This window comes from Mytilus galloprovincialis, chromosome 11 (genome assembly GCF_965363235.1).
Source record: "Mytilus galloprovincialis chromosome 11, xbMytGall1.hap1.1, whole genome shotgun sequence".
Lineage (NCBI taxonomy): Eukaryota > Metazoa > Mollusca > Bivalvia > Mytilida > Mytilidae > Mytilus > Mytilus galloprovincialis.
Window position 1 is genome coordinate 2,609,346 of NC_134848.1, and position 18,146 is coordinate 2,627,491.

The window sequence follows — 18,146 nt, forward strand, 5'->3', positions numbered from 1 at the left end:
CATGTACATATAATATAACAATAAGAACATATGATATAATTGCAAATGACACACTTTCCCACACGAGACCAAATGTTATAGAAATTTACAACAATAGGTCATTGTACGGCATTCAACAATGAGCTAAATACAAACGCAAAGTCAGCTAGAAAGGCCAGGAAATGAAAACTCTTATCCTCAATGCTCTTTAACTTTTTACTTGTTAGGCTTTCTAGCTATTTTGATCTGAACGACACTGATGAGTCTTGTGTAGACGAAACAGAATGTGCGTCTGATGTATGAAATTATTATCCTGGTACCTCTGACAATTAATTATACAATTATGAAAAACAAATATTGTATACAGCACCCATAGAATTACAGGCTAATGACTAGGGACAGGCACATACATAATGTATTAGGCTTGGTTACATTACTTAAACATGTTGAAGGCGCATACCCTCTCTCAAACTAGCTTGAATCTATCCTACGGAATCGAAAAATAAAAAGAAATATTCCATTTATTTTGTTTGCCCTGAAGTTATAATTGTAACAAATTTATCAATTATTATTGTCATGTTGAATACATATCTCAAGATCAAGCTACCAAATGGTTCCCCCTTTTCAACCCAGTTGCTTACGCTACAATGTCTCTGGGTGTGTTACCGAATCAAACCCCCTCGGTATATACATATGTTCATTTCTGGTGTAAGGAAATTTCGCCAACGTTATGTCATGTTTTCCTTTACAATAAAGTTGTCCTTTTTATCAATAATGCTATAACGTCACAATACAAGATGTTGTCTAAATAGTAAAATGCATAGCGATCGATATATTCGTTCGAAAATACACGAGATAGACATATATTATATATCTCTTGTATCAGAAATAAGAAGAAATAATATATTATTTCCAAAATCATAGAAATCTTCACAGTTCTTATGGATTTAATAAATACAAACTTTATTTTAGACTGTAGCCTTACATAAAAACGTTTACGTACATTCACCCATAAATTACAGTCCGCACTGGAAAATATGATAAAACAATGGTCTCGATGGCGTCAACTTAGGCAATAACCTTCATCATAAATTAGTTCAATCGAAAATACCTCCTTATGTCATTTTGTATGTCAAAGATCAGTATGTACTAATCATTTTTTGTACCTATACCAAACCTATTGCAACTAAAATTTTCAATTACAAACACGTTTTGCAGGATCGCAATACTGACGACTTCAGGTCTAAACCTCCCGATTGCAATCGAAAGGTCCGAAATATCGTGAGCCTAAATCCATCAATTGGAAATACAACTTTAAAATGTTGATGGATTCAGTCGAGGTTTATGCCAGCCAATGGGCTAAGCGCGAGAAGGAAGACGAAGACACTCTTTCCGCATGGATAAAGGCGGTGAGGTCATTGGTACAAATCGGAATTAAGAAACTGAACGGGTCTTTCAATGCCCATGCTACGTCAATCTTTAAGGTCCCAAAGGTTGCAAAACACTTATCCTACCTCCATGACAAATATGTTGTTGTTCCCGCAGATAAAGCCACAAACAACATCGTGTTTGTGTGTGAAACACATTAAATTAACTGCTTGATAAACGAATTAGGTATTGACACTTCACTTGGAAACTCAACATATACCCTCACGACACTTACCAAAGAGGAAATCTGGATAATCATAGGTCTGTTCTATGTTCCTTTGGAATTTCAACCAAAGATGAAGAACTGGATGGTCCATCAATGTATTGGATACCTAAACTACATAAGTCTCCTTACAAACAACGGTATATTGCTGGGTCATCCAAGTGCTGCACTTCTTGCGTGAATCAGATGTGGATACTTAAAAATTCCAAAGATCGTTTAGAGTACATACAATCTAACTCTCTTTTGTCTTGCAATAGTATTAAAACTTTGACTTTTCTATACTTTACACAAGTATTCCACATTCCAAACTAAAAGACAAATTGTAAGAGTTGGTATTATTTTGCCTCCTTAAAAATAATGGTCAACGTAGATACAAGTATCTTGTCTTAGGGAGTGATAAATCCTACTTTGTAAAGAATCACTCTGAATCAATCAAAAAAATCTCTGAAACAGACATTATCAAGATGCTTGATTGATTAACAATATATTTGTTACGTTCGGAGGACGTGTTTTTCAACAGACTGTCGGCATTCCAATGGGAACCAATTGTGCCCCTCTTCTTGCCGACTTGTTTCTTTATTATTATGAGACTGACTTCATACAGGAACTTCTTAGGAAGAAAGATAAGAAGTTAGAAATATCCTTTAACTCTACTTTCTGCTATATAGATTACGTTCGTTCACTACATAATTCAAAATTTGACGTTGAATGCAACTGTTCAATCGAACTAGATATAAAGGATACAACAGATACGGTTAAGTTGGTCTCATATCTTGACCTACATCTAGAATTTGACAATGAAGATCGGTTGAAAACAAAACTCCGTTAACGCGGAGGTAAACGCGAAGGTAAATGCCCGTTTACTATGTATGTCTACTGAACTTTCGGAGTTAACGGAAATTTAACGCCGCGTTTACATGAACATGATGAAGTGCACGCGAGTTTACGCCGCGTTAATTTTTTCTGGCCGTCTTCATGTAATACTCGTCATTATTCCTGTTAAATAGTCGATTTTAAAAACTCAAGTGACTTTCAATGTTCTGAACGAGATACTCCCCTTTGTTAACTGGAACGCTGCTTTTCCTTTTGATAAACACAATAAGCTGCTGTTTCTCTTCCCTTACGATTTTTTTTTTGATTTTTTTGTACAGTTTATTTGTTTCTGTTTTAAGGACTATTTAATAAGCGTTTAGCTTTTTCCCTATACGAAGTCGAAAAAAAATGTAGATGGATATGCAGAACAACTTTTTTCATTTGCATGAATAATTATGATATAAAGATAGAAACTTTAAACAACAACAACGGTCAGCCAAATAAAAGCTACGCAACATGACAGAAATTGAAAATTGATCCCTTATAGGAGTTAATGCCGTTCATATTTATGTTTTTAATCTTTTTGTTTTACAGAAACTGGTAGGCAAAAATGTTTAGCAAAATAAGACCTACAAATTGACAGATGAGAAGTATTCTGTTCAATCTCCTATTTTCACAGAATACGGCAATGTTTTAAATCCAGAATTATTTAACAATGATATATCCCATACATGAATATGTTACTATATTTTATAAGTATGATGTCTTTCTTTGGTATCCTTATTTTCAGTATTAAACTGTTATAATGTCAAAACATGGTTTTAATTTCTAGCAAGAGATATTTCGAAACTTGCAAATTATGATATTTGATATTCCTTCTAATAGAAAACACTTCAAGAAGAATGCATTTCATTATCCAATGAACATGCAATACTTTTATACTAAAAGAATAGTTGAAAGTAACAACGTTTTGGAAAAAAAGGTAGAGATAGATACATCACTATAATCTTAATAAAAAAATCTAAGATTATTTACACAAAGTTTTAAAAAAAAAACTAGTAGCACATGAATAACTTTTTAATCGGACTAACAAACATAATTATCAAATAGTTAATTGCACATCAGGTATATTGAGAAACTTGGATGGGACGGTCGTACAATCCACAATTTTCTACATTTGAAAATGCCTGTACTAAGTCCGGAATATAATTTGAGTTGTTTTATCCTTTGATTTTGACATTTGATTCGATACTTTCCGTTTTGAATTTTCCTCGGAGGTCAGTATTTGTGTGATTTTACTTTTGACGTTGCTCAGTACTTAAACTTCCAGTCATTGTAAGTGTGGAATGGTAAAAACGAATGGACAACAACTGTCATATTCCTGACTTGGTATATAATGTAGAAATTGATGAAACCTGGTTTTATAGCGCTCTCACTTGTATGACAGTCGCATCAAATTCCATATATTTACAACGATGCGTGAACCTAACAGACATAATAGGTAAAATAGTTAACGTATGGGTACATTTTTGTATTCTTGCCTTTCCTTTTTGCACCTTCTTTATATGCCTAATTGTGTTTCTGTGTTACATGTTTGTTTATTTGTTTCTTTTTAAAGTGATTTTGATTATGGCACAATGTTTACTCCTTATTCTCGCATTTTACCTATTATATAAAAACAATATGGGCTATTATTGTAAATGACACAACTCTCCACAAGATAAATACAGGAATTAACAAATATACTAAAAAGATGCTTGTTTTGGTCCCTTATTCTCAACAAGGTAGAATACCATGGCTAATAAAAAAAAAGACAAACAGACAAAAGTAATACACACGACACAACTTAAAAACTAAAGACTAAACAACACGAACACCATAAAAAGAACTTGGGGTGTTCGCAGGTACTCCGGTAGGGTAAGCAGATCCTGCTCAACATGTGGCACCTGTCGTGTTACTCATATTATTACAAACCCAGTAAATAGTCTAACTCGGTATGTTATATTTGAGAAAAGGGAACGGAATAGTAATGACGACAAAAGTAACATATCCGCTATCATCTGTGAAACCGGTATACCGTAACGGTCAACCAACTCGTGATGGCGTCCGTTAAAATTTACAAAGAGATGATTTCAACTTAATAATTGGAACTCTTGGTTAAATGGCTTCCTTTGAGCAGCTACCATCTATCAAGGAAATCATGATAGGAAATACCAGCCCGGGAATATCGAATCAATTTGGAATTTTGATCTTCGTATGCAGGCGCTGCTTGAATGTTGCTATATAGAAATGGAAAGTTCACAATTAAAAAGCTGAAATCTTCCCTTTTGTATATATAATTGTAGTGAAAGGATTTCTGCTTCTGAAAGAAAGAGCTTTATTGATTCGTTATTTGTCAATAAATGATTCTGCAAAGAATGTTCTTTTTCAAGGACAAAAGTAGCTTTTGCATTAATCGGGATCATATCAACTTATTTCCGAGAGTTGGATCTCATTATTGTACAGCTAATTCATTTAGTAAATACTTAGAACCAACGTTGTATCTTTCAACAATGTATTCGCTGTATTCAGAAAAGAAATGACAGTGCAAGTACATTAAAGTTGAGTAAAGTCATATCTATCAAAGAATTTTTAATATAATATTCATCTTAGAATTTCACATTCTTGAAAAAAGACAGGTGTGACCAATGCAAAGAGAATAAATCCAGTTATTCTTCCTGGTTGAGAATAAGGGACAAAAACAAGCATATTTCTTGTTTCGTGACAATAAAATTCGGAATTGAAATTGAGAATGTGTTTAGGGAGACAACAAGCCGACCATAGAGCAGACAACAGCCGAAGGCCACCAATGGGTCATCAATGCTGCGAGAAACTCCAGCATCAGTAGGTGTTCTATAGTTGGCCCTTAACAAATATGTATACCAGTTCAATGATAATGAACGTCATACTAAACTCCGAATCATACAAAAAAAAATGAAATTTAGAATAAAATCAGACTAACAAAGGCCAGAGGCTCTTGACCTGGAACAGGCGCAAAAATGTGGGAGGTGGGGGGAATTTTAAAATGTTTTTGAGATCTCAGCCCTCCTCCTATACCTCTCGTCAATGTAGAAAAACAAACGCATAATAATACGCACAGTTAAACTCAGTTACTTGTTTGGCTTTATAAATATTTTGATATGAGCGTCACTGATGAGTCTTATGTAGACGAAACGCGCGTCTGGCGTACTAAATTATAATCCTGTTACCTTTGATAACTATTTACACCACTGGGTCGATGCCACTGCTGGTGGACGTTTCGTCCCCGAGGGTATCACTAGCCCAGTAGTCAACACTTCGGTGTTGACATGAATATCAATAATGTGATCATTTTTATAAATTTCCTGTTTACAAAACTTTGAATTTTTCGAAAACCAAAGATTTTCTTATCCCAGGCATATATTGATTACCTTAGCCGTATTTGGCACAACTTTTTGAAATTTTGGATTCTCAATGCTCATTAACTTTTTACTTGTTTGGCTTTATAAATATTTTGATATGAGCGTCACTGATGAGTCTTATGTAGACGAAACGCGCGTCTTGCGTACTAAATTATAATCCTGTTACCTTTGATAACTATTTACACCACTGGGTCGATGCCACTGCTTGTGGACGTTTCGTCCCCGAGGGTATCACTAGCCCAGTAGTCAACACTTCGGTGTTGACATGAATATCAATAATGTGATCATTTTTATAAATTTCCTGTTTACAAAACTTTGAACTTTTCGAAAAACTAAGGATTTTCTTATCCCAGGCATATATTGGTTACCTTAGCCGTATTTGGCACAACTTTTTGAAATTTTGGATCGTCAATTCTCTTCAACTTTTTACTTGTTTGGCTTTATAAATATTTTGATATGAGCGTCACTGATGAGTCTTATGTAGACGAAACGCGCGTCTGGCGTACTAAATTATAATCCTGTTACCTTCGATAACTATTAAGAGAAGTCAGAGTCCGATGTCAGAATAGGAAACAAAAGAAAATGTACAAAATGACAAAATGACAATACTACATAAATAACAACAGACTTCTAGCAGTTACTAACATGCCAGCTCCAGACCTCAATTAAACTGACGAAAGAGATGTCTTCGTCATATATGAATATCAGGCACATTCCCTTCTGTTAGGTGTTTAGTTTTATACCATCATAAAATATATGAGAAGTAGTACCAGGATTATAATTTAATACGTCAGACGTGCGTTTCGTCTACATAAGACTCATTAGTGACGCTCAGATCAAAATAGTTTTAAAGCCAAACAAGTACAAAGTTGAAGAGCATTGAGGACCAAAAGGAAGAAGGTTTGGTACCATTTAAACGTTTAATCCCGCTGCAAATGTTTGCACCTGTCCTAAGTCAGGAATCTGATGTACATTAGTTGTCGTTTGTTTATGTAATTTATACGTGTTTCTCGTTTCTCGTTTTTTATATAGATTAGACCGTTGATTTTCCCGTTTGAATGGTTTTACATTAGTACTGTTGGGGCCCTTTATAGCTTGTTGTTCGGTGTGAGCCAAGGCTCCGTGTTGAAGGCCGTACATGGACCTGTTTTTTAAATTGTTATTTGGATAGAGTGTTGTCTCATTGGCCCTCACACCACATCTTCCTATATCTATTGAATAAAATGTAATACTATTTAAGAGTTACACTTCAATTCAGATGGGCTAAGCTTTTAACAACTTTCCACCATGTAAATATAATTTAATTTGCGATCAACATAACAAAATTACAAAAAAAACCATTGATTGCAATAACTTTTCTGATACTTTGAAAGTATTGCATTATCAGTTGGTATGATCAATACGATACATCATGTCCATTGTAAAGGGTTGACACAGGGGTTGTATTTATGTATTGCCCTCTCCCACCGTGGTTAGGTGGTTACAATGAAATCCATAACAACTGTAGTGCATTCATAATGTCAATCATCTCCTTCTACAGAACAGAAACTTCTTAAAATATGGTTGGGTTGGAAGGTTCAGTTTAAAGAACATCATTATTTGATATGGATGTTGCTAATTATGTCCCTAAATCTTTTAAAACCATAAACATATAAATCCACTTTCCAAAATATTGAGTTAAATTTGTGTGACATACCAAGATGAAAAAGAAAAGTATTAATTATTGTATTCAAAACTAAACAATAAAATCAGCTTCTAAAAGTGTGTGATTTCTCAACTTATTCAAATACAATTATCAAAAGATGCCTATTTTCAAAACTTGATCTTTTCGTATAACATTATGTACAACGGCGCAAACAAAATAATGAAATAAGAAATCAAACTATGTTGAATCTATGAAGCAAATGCAATAACTTTCTCTAGACCGCTTTTTACGTCGTCATCTTCCATTTCAAATGGAGGTAATTCCATCTTTAACTGACTGCAGTTGTTATCCCACCACAAATCAATCATTGTTTGTTAAGGTTAAACTTACCTCCAAATAAATAAAAATCCTATCAGACATGGCTTGTGTCTACTTTACCTGAATTCAGTCATCTCCACTGGAAACAATGTTGTCATCGTACCCTATAAATCAGGGGGATCAGTCATTTCCACTAAATTACTGTGGGTAGCTCCACTAAAATGTAACTTCAAGATTCAATATTTAAAATAAAAGATAATGAAATGACCAATCGGTTCCTTCTCATTCTGTGCCCCTGTTTCAAAGTAGAAATGTCTTTGATAGACCACAAGATTCTTTTTGGAATTTTAACCCTTTTGCGCCCCTCCAACTATGGACAATTTGTCATGACAGAACTGGTCATTTGTAATGATCTCCAGTCAAATTTTGTTAAAAGATTATTATTTTGAACAAAGATATAAAGAGAAGTATTAACCCTTAATATTTTACTATACATCCGCAGCGATGTTAAGGCGATTTACATAAGATTTTGTCAGGGGCAGATAACCCCGTAAGGACCTCATTATGTATTCATATATTCATTAATGGCGGAGGCTGCGTCTATCGATGAAAATGTATGAAATCAAATGACATACATGCCTGTTAACTAAAAACGGGTATTCATATGATGTAATGTATTTATCGAAATACAAGTATTGTATGTTTGTGCTTTAATTATTATGGTAAATAGTTGCAATAGCTGTTTTTCTTGACGAGATTGTCGGCTTTTGGACCCCGTTTTCCATTGAGGATTATCCAATTAGAAGACAATCGACGTCAAATAGATGTTTGAAGTTTGCAGAATGGAAAGAATTTGCAGCGAAAATTATTTTCACCTCCACGTGAAAATATAATCAGAAAAGTAAGTGTTAGCCACACGACATGTATTTATTATGATGTGTTTCCCATTCGCTCCACAGAGAGAAAAACAGTTGCTATTAGATAAAAACGAGTTCAATGATGGCAAGCATGATATAACCGTGGTCAATACAAAACAAGACTGCAACAAATATCTGAAATTTAAGTAATTTATCGAGTCTTGTCAATAAACGAACAATATATCGAATGAAATAAGTACCCTGCTTTATACCAAGAGCCCATTATCATCTTTTACCCCGAAATACGTTTCTAACTTTCGTTTCGCAGGTGTCCTGACTGCCTGCCATTCCTGGTTGGGAACATTTGCTCTTATCCAAATAATCATGATGCATGGGGTTAATAATTTGGAGCACAGGAACCTGAAACACATAATCTGGAGCTTGACATATGGTGTACCCCTCCTCCCCCAACTTCTTCTCCCACCATTAAATTAGTGTGAAGTCCATATCATATTATGTTCTGCTTAGTGCTGGTGGTATTTGTCAACTTTAAATTTTACAGGGAGGTAATGTGTTTTTTATGCAACGTTTTCTTTTTTATTTCACGTGTTTTCACTTATTTTCGTGTTTTGACGTTTTTTCTCTCAATGTCTCGTGTTTGGTTTGATGTGGGTCTCTTGTGTTTCCCCTTATTTATTGTCCATGTTTCCTGTCGTACTATTTATTTCTCGTGCTTCTTATAAAAGTTGTGCAATTCTATTGAATATTGATGGTTCATGTACATGTACATATATGTACAAATGTAATAAAGACCTTTAAATTACTATAATTTATAAATAATTATTTTTGAAATCGCATACAACTTGAGGACGTTTAAAGTAACATCTTTATGTCCATTAAAAACGACTGCAGAGGGCAGGACAACTGAGTTTTCAGAGTATCAAATTCTAGTTCTTTTTCATAATATTTTAAATGTTGTTTCTCTTGTATTGTTTTGCCTTATTTTTATTTTCCGTGCAATGTTTTTTGACATTTTTTTTCTATAGTGTTTCCGTGGTCCTCCCCCCTCTGTTTCCGTTATAGGGGTAAATTTAGTATAAAATCTCCCATTGACTTTAATGCTAATCTATGTGTGGAAATAAATTCATACTTGATTTACCTTTAGAAATTAAAAACTTTCATATATCATTCATGAAAGTATAAATGTAGCCCTTTCTTTTGCAACAATAACAACATAGGGTCATGCGGCATTTTTTGGCATTCATATGGCCTTGTTTACAAACAATGTAGATTCGCACTGAATTTCTATACTGACCCCCATTACTTTTCAACCCTGTAGGGAAAAAAAATAGTACATTCAGCATTTTTTTATGATCCATCTACCAAAAAATATTTATTACAAACATTATCTACCAATCAGAAGAGCACATGACTTCACTTTTAGACAGAAAGCTCTCCCCCAAATAGGCGGTCCCTGATGACGTATATTTATTTACTGAATTTACCCCTATCAGGGACTTTTTTACTTTTCCAACTTTTTTTGTGATAAACATGTAATGTATCCAATTTTCAAGTTCCAATTTCAATACAACCTTCATAAATGCTGAATTTGTAAAGATAGAGCAACATTTATACTACAGCCCATACTGCGTTTAATGTATATTTGGTATATAACGTTGCGCATTAACTGTTTTTAAAAGAATGGTGTAAAATACTATGTTTAATAAATATGAATTGATTTCTGTGTTTGCTTTGACCAGTATTGCAAGTACATCTAGAAACTGAAGTCTTGGTGTACTCTTAGTTAGCTTTTTCCTTATATGAAAGTGTTTGATTAAATAGCATGAAAAGACCCCAAAAAGACTGTTCAAAGGCTTTTTAAAGCAGTTTCATACCAAATAAAACAACAATAAGTTTCATTATACTAACTCTGTGTTTTAATTACTTGCAAATTTCACAAAATGTCATTGACAACCACTATGCAGAAGTTCCTGTTACCTCAACATTCAGCATTTTTTTAAAATTTTTTCCAATCTGGTTTTGATCAATCTACCAAAAAATATTTATTACAAACATTATCTACCAATCAGAAGAGCACATGAATTCACTTTTAGACAGAAAGCTCTCCCCAAAATGGGCGGTCCCTGATGACGTATATATGTGAAGTTTTTTTATTTTGCCATGTGATTAGGGATTTTCCGATTGAATTTTCCTCGGAGTTCAGTATTTTTGTGATTTTACTTTTTTCGTAAAGATATTCATTTCAGTGGGGTTGATGATTTACTTATTATGTATATTAAACAAGACATGTTTTTTTCTAAATTTATTATGACGTGTATAAGGCAGTGGCGGCATCCTCAAATATGTGGATTCGGTGGATCTGGTGGTGGTGGTGGCTGTGGTGCCACTACTGCAACGACTGCATTCACAATATTATCTAATTTTCGGAAAAACAAATCAGCCATATATTCGTCTCTATCGCCAAGACCTGGATCAATAAAATATATATCCAATGTAATATGTAAACTACTACGATATACCAAATGGCGGGATATTTTCGCGGGGTGCAATTTTTAATGAAAAAATCGGAAATTTTACAACGGCGAAAATAACCTGCTATACTTTAATTCGACCCGTTTTCAATATCATACCTTATCCCATTATAAGGCAAATATTTAGTACGTAAAGAGAAATACAGCGGTATCAAAATAATTGAACAAAGGATATTTAACCTTGACCTGCATCTTGCATGTGAAAATTCAACTGAAGTTTCGATTCAAACGTAAAATAAACCATACCAAACGTCTTCCAGTGGATTTTTGATTAACTTTATATTAAATACTTAGTTTATGATCTTGTCATTCTAGAATCACAGATTAATGAGATGATGATATTATAGACGAATATTAGTGTGTTGGTGAATGAAAATAGCGTTACATGATACATAATTAATGGCTCTACCGTCATGCACGAGGTCAAATAGTTGAAAATACTTTAACTAAAACAAAATCATTATATAGAGTACTTACCGCCTGTTTCGTTCAAATGGACTGTAACAAAAACATATGTATACTTATATGGTTTCTTTTTTGAATTAAGTTCATATATATGTTTTGAGGTTTAGTGTAAGATCCATTGTCATTGAACTAGTACACATTTTGTGTAGCGGCCAGATGAAGCATGCCTCCGGGTGAGGGATTTTCTCGCTATGTTTACATTTGCTATGTTAAGATTCGTTAGTGGACTTCGCCTATCTTCTTTCCTGCTGTGGTGGCTTTGTTAGTCTTGCTAATACTATCACAGAAACACTAGGTATATATATACTTATTGAATGAAAGACGTCGTCTGTAAGAACAGTTTGTTCAACATAGATAGTAATACCTACTTCTCAATTCTTTTAATACAAATAGCATGTTATGAATACATGTAAGTCTTGTATTTTCTACAGTTAAATATTATGTAGAACATATTCAGTAGATTTCTTGTACGAACGTCATAAACAGTTTCAGAAAAAGAAAGTCATTTTTTAATCCCAAATATAAGTAACGATAGCGTGTCGGACCATAAGTGTAAGATAGGTTATTTAGAATTGATACGTTAACCAGAAACAAATCTCTTTAATCACCGTAGTTATCAAAATGGTATATTATGTTTCTTATAAAGTTTCTATGGGTAACCCAATTCCATCACATCGTATTTTTTTCCAAATTTGTCAAAGAATTTAAAAAAAGGTATGAAGTGATTTTTGTATATGTAATCCCGGACTAATTTGTTACGATTACTAGTATTCACAAACGACGTTCCTGTAAATCTTAAACGGCATTACAGACATGAGTACAGTGATAAAATTGTGACACCTAAAGGAGGGACCACAGAAACATCAACGTCCAAAAAACCCATTATTTGTATCCATCTTATGATTTGCTCATTGTTGAAGGCCGCACGGTGATCTATAGTTGTTTATGTCTGTGTCATTTTGGTCTCTTGTGGACAGTTTTCTCATTTGCAATCACACCACATTTTATTTTTTATATTATGATTTAAGTCATTTTCAACTTCATTTTATAGTTCGTTCTTATCTTGTACTATTCCACCACTGTCCAAGGTTATTGGAGGGTTGGGATCCCGCTTACATGTTTAAATTCCGCCAGATTTTGTATGGATGTACCTGTCCAAAATACATAAGCCGTTAAATTTCTCGATTGATTTTTTTAAATTATCATTTCGGGCCCTTACATAGCTGACTATGCGATATGAACTTTGCTCATTGTTGAAAGCCGTACTTTGACCTATAGTTGTTTAGTTCTGTGTCAGTTTGTGTCTTGTGGAGAGTTGTTTCATTGGCAATCATACCACATCTTTCTTTTTATATTGATAATAATGAATACACAATTGCTTCTTTGTCGTTTTTTTTTTTAGATATTCACCTAAGAATATCTGAATTTGGAAAAGGACAATTTTCATTTTATTGGACTTTATTTCAATACAGTTCGAAAAGATCTTGTTACTCAGCTAATGATAACTTCGAAAACTTATAATCAACTAGCAGTACAACTGTCATTAAGAAACAAAATGTACCAATTAACAGGTGTTAAAGGTGAAAATATATTTTATCAGTGAATATTGGTTTGAACGTGCCAGTTGATTATTTCTTTGCATATCATGCTTTTCATTGTCATGTTATTTCAACTTATTTGTTTTTACATTTTACGCGCATATCTTTGTTTTCACTAACCTAAAGTACATGTTGTGGTTTTGTTTTGTATTTTTGTTTTGTTTAACTTGTTTAAAAATTCGCTGATCTAATACAATATTTATCGTTAACTTTGTTTAGCAATAGCTGTACAGCGTACTCAGGTCAATTATAACTAGAATGCCAAAACAACTAAGCTCTTATTATCCTTCCGCAGACATTTGTCGAAAAAGCTGGTGATTTGATTAATTATAGGTTAAACATACCCTCACGTGGTCCTGAAAAAAGAATGAAATATTATCGTTCCAAGAAATAATATTAACAAAGTTTTATGCAAATATCTGTCTATAACTACAAAAGATTTCATGCATACATATTGTTAACGTCAAAACTTTCCTAAACTTTGAAGTTGGGGGGAAAATGGTACCGTTAATTTTGTTGATTCAAAATGCATTTTAAAAACAAAACAACCAACTCAGTATATTAAATTCAAATTACGTCAACAGAGCCGAATTAACATGGTTGGTAATAAATTACTTCACGAAAGCCGTCTCTCAAAAATATAACTGATGTTCAGATGATAACATTGATGTCCATATTTTTCATAAAATCCTACTCTGTACATAATGTAAATATGCCGGAATTTGTATCGACTACATAATACCTACTTCTTTCTCCTCGAAGACTTTTATATATCCAACGACTAGCTGCAAGACCCAAACCAATACCAACTGTAATACCTAGCACCTCTTTGATCATTATGACTGTCTATGACTGTCGGGTTCTTTCTAAAAAGTAAAGAAGTAATTCTTTCTAAACAAAGTGCTATCATATCCGTTGAACCTTTTAAAATGGTTTGTTTGTTGTCTTATTGATGTTTACGCTAAATCCGTTTTATTTATTTTAAATATAACTGAAACGTACAAAAAGAATGATATTTAGATACTATTAGTTTTGGTGAGAAGGTTGCTTTATCGTACTCGTACAGATCTTTATACATGTATATATAAAAAAAGGAAAATCACAAAAATACTGAACTCAGAGGAAAATCACATCGGAAAGTCCCTAATCACATGGCAAAGTCAACAATGGTCAAATGACAAAACTCATCAAAAATAAATGGACAACAATTGTCATACTCCTGAATTTGTATAGGCATTTTCAAATGTAGAAAATGGTGGATTAAACTTGGTTTTATACCGCTTAACCTCTCGCTTTGTACGATATACTCATTAATTTCCATTATATTTACAATGATGCGTGAACTCAACAGATACAATGAATAAAATAGTCAAAATATGGGTAAACGTAATGAGTATAAAAAAAGAAGATTTGGTATGATTGCCAATGACACAATTCTCCACAACAGACCAACATGACACAGAAATAAATAACTATAGGTCAGCTAACGGCCTTCAACAATGAACAAAGCCAATACCACATGAGGTCTATTTAAGGCGATAGCAGTTTTCAATAAGGTATTGTACAGTTAACAATTCACAAGCACGCCATTTGCCTTTTTTCAAGTAATATCTTGAAGACTGATCGTTCAATGTTGTTACACGTCTACGTAATGGACATCACCTTTAAGTACTTTCATTTAAGTGAGATATTAAATATTTTCCAAAATGTGATTTGTATAGTCTTCCCAAAAGAGACGAATGATGATTTTATAAAGTTTGTGTATTACGAAAACAGGTCTACAAAAAAAAAAGTAAAATCACAAAAATACTAAAGTCCGAGGAAAATTCAAAACGGAGAGTCAATAATCAAATGGCAAAATCAAAACCTAAAACACATCAAACGGATGGACAACAACCTGTCATACTCTTGACTTGGTACAGGCATTTTCAAATGTAGAAAATGGTGGACTGAACCTGGTTTTCTGGCGCTAAACCCATCACATGACAATCACATCAAATTCTGTTATTGTTACAACGATGTGCGAACAAAACAAACACAATCGGTAAAGTAGTCAAAATATGGTAACAAATGTGTACATATCATTTGAGGTTTATTCTGTAGAAAAGTAGTTGTATTTGACATTTTCAATTTCGGTGATGATTTATCTATTATCAGATTATTACTCTGTTGTTGTTCTTGAGAACAATGATTATTATGGTATGTTGAAAGGTTTCAATCCATAAATTAAAAAAAAACAAAAAACGCATTTTTTTCAAAAGTAAATCTCGACATTTGTTTTAGTGATATTAACATGGTTATTAACTTAAGTGTCAAGATTGTTTACCACTGGATAATATTTTAATGTACTGTATTTTCAAGTAAACATTTTATGTTGCAATACATTAATTCCTTCGTTTGTAAAAGAGAACCGAGAGATACCAAAAAAGTACTATATTCTCGACAAAAAACACTGACAATGTCATGGCCAAAAAAGGAAAACTACAAAAAAACAGTACACAAAATTAACATAAAAACTCAACACCGAGCAACAAGAATACCATAAAAAAACGGGGAAAATCTATATATGGCTACCATCGTGTTGCTCATAAACATACAAACACATAAGTATGGTAATACTTTATATGCTTTTATTTTATATTATATGCTATATAATTTACAAAGTTAAAAAAAACACATTTTTAAATGTACAACATTGTAAATGAATACGTTTTGTAGCAAATATATAACTCGATTTTTAATAACCATTTCTGACACTTTTTAAAATAAAAGTTTTATGGAAGCTAGTGTCTTGAAATAATCATGTTGATGACATTATTAAACCAATTAATATATATCATTTCGCCTCTGATTTGTAGTATGATAGTTGTCCAATTAACCGTTTCACCACAAAAAAATACATAAGAATTGGTGCAGTAGAAAGATCAAATCGTTCTTTTATTTACGAAATTCAATGTACATTAAAGTGTACAAATATGTAACAGTAAAGAGATGAGACAACTATCAACCAAAGTTCAAATGAAGTGGATGTAAGCATTTATATGCAACCGTAATGCCTTCAACAAAGAAAAGCTATACTGTCATGTCAGCTATAAAAGAGGGACAATAGATACCAGAGAGACATTCAAACTCGTTATTCAAAAACAGACTGACAACGCCATGATTGAAACAGAAAAAGACAAACAAACAAATGATAGTAAAATGACACAACATAGAAAACTAAATAACAAGCACAAGTTCGTGCATATTGTTACAATGTGTGAAGTCATCATTATAACTAATTAGGGCGCTTAAATGGTACCAAATGCGGTTCAACCTCTGATAAGCATGTAATTGTGGTTTTCCGATTAGATTTTCCTCTAATTTCAGTATGTTTGTGATTTTACTTTTATGCACCACCTAGTAGCAAATTCTATAGTTTATGCCATATTTGATATGTATTTCTGTAATGATTTTATCAAAGTGGCGACTTCCTCAAACAAAACTTACCTTTAAAAGTAATGACAGTCAAAGTAAAAATAAACCATTACTACATTTAAATAAAATTTCTTCCTGGTGTATTTTCCGTAATTCTATTATTATCACTTGGATTTTTCATTCGTGAACAAATGTGATGATGACTTTGTTTGTGTGTATTCATGTAATGTTTATTTATTCATTGACAAATGCTTTACAATATTAAATAACCAGTTATGATGGTATAGATGGGGTTTACAGAATAGAGAAAAATGGCACAAAATTATAGATAAATAGAAGAAAATGAGCCAAAAAATATAAAAAGTGAGAATATTGTGATGCAAAAGAATAATAAATAACTGTTAGAATAAAGATTTAATGATTATTTAACTGGTTACTGATAACAGAACCACGTACAGAAAGAGGAAATAAAGATATTACAAATTAATTTATTAAAAGAATAATTTTCATATGAATTTTACTAAATAAAAGTATTTTGTTTAAGATAGAGAAGAAAGCCCCCCAAAAATAAAGAATGCAGAAACGGTTTATTCCCCATACATAATATCAGCTATGTTTTGTATATGCTTATAAATCATTTAAACGTTTAAATAATCTTCAGGTTTGCCGTATCTTGTTAATGAAAGGTAGTTTATTATAGTCAAAGGAAACAATTATATAGTTTAACTGAGAAGACGGATACTAGGATTTTACAAAAATGAATGCTGACAATTTGTAATTACATTTCTGATAATAAGTGTATAACAGATAATTCTTTTCATCTCAAGTTTTCTTAAAGTACAGTCGTTTAAAATACATATGTGATGTTTTAAGTCTCTTAAGTAGTGTTATTTGGTATCAGATCTACATCGTATTTCTATAAACTTAAGAACTGATTGTGCAGATATGCGCATTGACAAGTGTAACAATTTTTGCAGCCTATATTGGTCAATCATTATACATGCTTTATATATATTGAGTTGGAGCATAACACTACTGGGAGATAACTCTGTGAAAGTCGACTGAACGTTTTAATACCGATCTAAGAAAATATTAGCTTCTCAATGATCAAAATAAGTGTTTGTAAGATTTTTAGAGTATTTTACAATTGATATTATTGTCAAAGAGTGCAAAAAAAATTGCGAAAATTTTATGAAAATTAAACGAGCCAAATCAATTTCAGTAAAGATGTTTGGGACCACCTTAAATTGAAATAATCACCATATTTTTCTCAGGACTCAAGAATTTTTGTTTTACTTCTTGCAAGAATATTTGAGTAGAAAAATAAAATAAAAGACTGCTTAAAATGTCATAACTACCAAAAAACTACCGTAAGGATAAAAATTTAAGAATACCGGAAACGGTTTATTTA

General features: G+C 32.6%; 2 protein-coding genes and 1 long non-coding RNA gene across 3 annotated transcripts in view; 1 reads left to right on the forward strand and 2 right to left on the reverse strand.

Annotated features, from left to right (window-relative positions):
- LOC143051550 (uncharacterized) overlaps positions 1 to 18,146 on the forward strand; it is a 576,970-nt gene that overhangs the window by 341,679 nt on the left and 217,145 nt on the right. The gene's annotated exons all lie outside the window — the stretch shown is intronic.
- The window catches only part of LOC143051961 (uncharacterized), a 353,125-nt gene that overhangs the window by 181,425 nt on the left and 153,554 nt on the right, over positions 1 to 18,146 (reverse strand). The gene's annotated exons all lie outside the window — the stretch shown is intronic.
- Positions 13,660 to 16,889, reverse strand: LOC143050952 (uncharacterized). Its single transcript, XR_012970506.1, has 3 exons — positions 16,808 to 16,889; positions 14,065 to 14,184; positions 13,660 to 13,674 (listed from the first exon to the last, which is right to left on the reverse strand). It is a non-coding gene; the product is annotated as an uncharacterized LOC143050952 (long non-coding RNA).